The sequence below is a fragment of the Arachis hypogaea genome, chromosome 14 (genome assembly GCF_003086295.3).
Source record: "Arachis hypogaea cultivar Tifrunner chromosome 14, arahy.Tifrunner.gnm2.J5K5, whole genome shotgun sequence".
Classification (NCBI taxonomy): domain Eukaryota; kingdom Viridiplantae; phylum Streptophyta; class Magnoliopsida; order Fabales; family Fabaceae; genus Arachis; species Arachis hypogaea.
In genome coordinates, this window is record NC_092049.1 from 127,257,929 (window position 1) to 127,262,189 (window position 4,261).

General features: G+C 20.5%; 1 long non-coding RNA gene across 1 annotated transcript; it reads left to right on the forward strand.

Annotated features, from left to right (window-relative positions):
• The first annotated feature begins 3,415 nt into the window (after window positions 1–3,415).
• LOC112740616 (uncharacterized) lies at window positions 3,416–4,261 on the forward strand. Its single transcript, XR_003171254.3, has 2 exons — window positions 3,416–3,492; window positions 3,970–4,261. It is a non-coding gene; the product is annotated as an uncharacterized lncRNA (long non-coding RNA).

Genomic DNA, 4,261 nt, shown 5'->3' on the forward strand with positions numbered 1-4,261 from the left:
CTTATTTTTAACATATATTTTTAAAATAAATTTAGATATAGTATATATTATTATTTATTAAAATAAAAGATATTTTAAATACTTAATATAATTAAAATAAGATATTAAAAATAATTAAAAAATTAATTTATATTTTAATATCAATAAAAATCAAAATATCATTACGATTTATTTTTAAAAAATACTTTATATTTTATATATATCCATGTTTCTGTATCTTATAAAACTTTAAAATTCGCGTGTCAATATGTCCCATATCGTATCGTATTTTGTATCCGTATCAGTATCCATGCATCAGCTAAGTTGGCAAAGGCAACATACAGGATAAAGGCAACAAAATTTTTGTAACCCATGAAAATAGACGTCTTTAATTAATATCTAAAAAAATATTTATAAAATATTGTAATATAAAAAATTATAGAAAAATTTTTAAATTAAAAATCAATATTTTATATATATATAAGAATGGCCAAAAAATTTTTAACAAACAATATTTATAAAAAAAAAACCTAAAATCATTCATAACTAAAAATTTTAGAGAAAATTTTTTTATCATATTCTTATCCAATTTATTTTTTTACTTTCAAATAATTTAAAAAAAGAAAAAAAACTTCTCAAAAGATCAAAAGAATTTATCTCTTTTTTTTTTGTTACAAATTAAATATTGTTTTCTAATTTTAAGAAGCCATTCATTGATTTTTCCTATTATGCACTTTATTGTTAAATACTAAATAGAAATAGAAAGTTAGAAGTTTAAATAATTAAGGTAGAGATAAAATAATACTAAAAATATTTTTGTATTTTTTTTATTGCTTATATTTTCAACAAAACTTAATGATTATTTTAATATTTGTACACAACTAAAAAAAGACACTTAATATGAAATTGAAGGAGTATAAAATTATAAACTTGTCCAACATTATATATTTAAAGGAATAAAAGTAGTATAGGTAGATTAATTAATAAAATAGACGAAATTCTAATTTTTGCCCTAAAAGATCAACTTCGATTAAAAAAGACATATTATTGTCCAAAATAGTTAGAACTAGAAAAAAAATAAAAAATAAAAATGATAAAAGACAATGCAATAACTCTAGAACATACACTATAAGTTTTAAGTGAAACAATTTATATATAATATTTATTAAGATATAAAAGATAATTAACTTCATTATTATTAAAAAAATGTGATAGAAAAAATTTTAATTATGGATAAATTTTATCATTATTAATCCTTAGGTGTTAATAGATATCATCATTAATAATATATAGTATTTTTCACAAATAACATTGTAAAAATTGTATGAAAACTGATACTAGAATACGTCACATTGGTATACAACTTAATATCAAAATGTTATATATTTTAGAATAATATGATGATATAATGTTTGCTGATACAATACTCTGGTTAAAAATAATTGTCCTAGTTGGATTATTTGGTTTTTTTGCAATTATCAAATGATTAAAATTTTAATATTATTAAGCATTTTTCTTATCATATTCCTATTATTAAAGAGAGAAGAAAAGAGTAAGAAGAAAAATCTGGTTAACAAGTGCTATATATAAATACTACGCTCTTTTAAAAAGTTTGAATAGAAAATGTAAATTAATTGTAATTTTTTTATCAATCGTATAATAACTTTTTGAATTTAATTTTTTTATATTCTAAAGATATATTTTGAGAGTATAATAATAAAATTTTTTAAACTTTTTAATATATTTAATATATTAAAAATATAAATTTTTTTTATAATTTTTAATAAATTATTTTTATAATATTTTTTAAATATGTCTTTAGAATACGTATTGACATTTTTTTGAAAAGAATAATTATTTGGTTTGACCTTAATAACGGAGTTCTAAGACAAAAATACAAAATTGATTAGCTAAGACTATACGTCAAATTAAAAATTAATGATTGCGTGCTCTGACCCCTTTCAGAGTAATAATATCCTCCTCTTATTCGGTTCAAATGTAATTAATTTTGGAGAAGATGAACATGTTTTTAACTTTTTGATTTGAAGGCAGATAAATTTTTAACTAATTAAAAATATAAAAATATTTTTATTTTTTTAAAATATAAGATATTTAAATTTTTTTATTTAAAATATATAAAGATAAAAAATCAATTTTTAAAGATAATATTTATTTTAAGGTACTAAAGATAAAAATTAAAAGATTAAAACTTAGTATCATATTTGTTGGTTTTGAGATTGATACTAAATAAAATTTTTGTTTCTATTTTTAAAATTTTAATTTGTCAGTACCTTAAAAAAATCGAAACACAGAAGAGATTGAAATTTTAGAAGCAGGGATTGAAATTTTAATAACATTTTATATCTAAAATATCCCATTTTAATTAATTAATTTTAACTTTATTTAATTTTTTGTGTAAATTAAATTAAGACTTTATTCTTATTTCAATCTCTATCTCCCACTTTACATCAAACACAATACTAAGACTTATTTCAGTCTCTGTCTCCCAATTTCAATCTCTCAATCTTAGTCTCTCAATATCTGTCTCTCTACCAAACATTACCAAAGAGACTTAAATGTTTTACGTTTTAAAAAGTAAGGGTCGTTATTGTATTTTTAATTATTGGAAGACTTATTTGTCTTCAAAATAAAAAGTTACGGACCTATTTATCGTTTTTCTTTATTTTAAGTTTAATTATTCTGTTAGTCATTATAATTTTATTAAATTTATAATTAGAACAATTCTAATGGAATATATTTGGATATCACTTTTAACGTCAACAATAATTAAAATAATTTAAAATTAAAATTTATATTGGATATAATCTTTGAAATGATACTGATATCAAATATTAGAGATGATAATGGATAGGATAAAGTAAGATTTAGACTCAAACTTAACCTTATTTGCAAATTAATTTTTAACTAAAACTCAACCCTACTCTATCTGCTCTCAACCCGCGGGTATCTGACTTTATCCGCAAGTTATAAAAAAAAATATACAATATTCAATAATTTGATCAAATTTTAGGATTATAATTTGGTATTTATATATCGCTAAAATAAAGTATTGGAGATTATATATATATATATTCAATTAGATTCCTATAATACTTTTAGTTTTGTAATTAGGTATTTACTCGTATAAAAAATATTAGCGTGACTGAATATATTTTCACAAATTAAAAGTATTTACAATTAAGAATTTAATTAGATTTTTTATCATATATAAAAAAATCTATTTATAAAACTAAAAATAATACAAAGATCCAGCCAAAAATAAAAATTATAAACAGTTAATTATAAATTTAATAAAAATACAGAGACCAATAAAATCATTAAATCTTAATTTTAATTAATTATAGTAAATAATTAAATATGCCATCAAAAGAATATGATTTACTATATATATAGATAGACATGTACAAGTTGTTTCATACTTTCAAGTATCTCATAAGATGAAGGCCTTTACTAATGTTCTGATCATTCTCCTTGTTTTCTCCATTGGCATTGGTATGTTCAAATTATCTAATAGACCATGTTTATTTTTTCTTATCTTCTTTGTGTGTTTTATGAAATAAGATTGTTTCTCTTTTATCTATTATCTTTTACTTTTAAAAAAAGAATATTTTATATATTATTTATACTTATATATACTGTATAATGAGAATATGAGGAGAGTTGGTAAAAACTTTTTTTTTCTAAAATATCCTTTCTTATATATAATTCATAAATTTTTTTTAATTTAAAATTAAGACCTTTTTCTAAACTTATTTTCATTTAAATTCTGATTAATTTATAAAATCTATATAAAAATAGGGTAAAAAGTGATTTTTTTTCCAACAAAAAAAGGGTTTTTTTTGTAAGAAAAACTAAAAAAAAAAAAGAAAGCAAACACACATTTTAAGTTTCTATTTGTTTATTTTAGTTTAGATTGTAAATCCAAGTATCCAAGTAGTATTGTTTGATGTGTTTGACGTGTATACGTAGGGAATGAAAGGTTAGTGAAAATAACAGAGGCAGCCTCAAAGCGTTGTACAGCGACACTTGACAGTGTAGTTATATGTGTATTTACTTGGCGGTGCATACAAGCTTGCAAAAGCGATTATGGAAGGCTAGCAAGTGGATCTTGCATTGGTGGCCTATGTGTTTGTCAGTACCCACCTCCGTGTCACAATTTGTAGTCCATCTTTGCAATATTTTTTCCCTTTGAATAAATCTTTCAATGCAATAATGGAAAATGAAAAGGTTAATATATATAAATAGATCATGTTTTTATGAA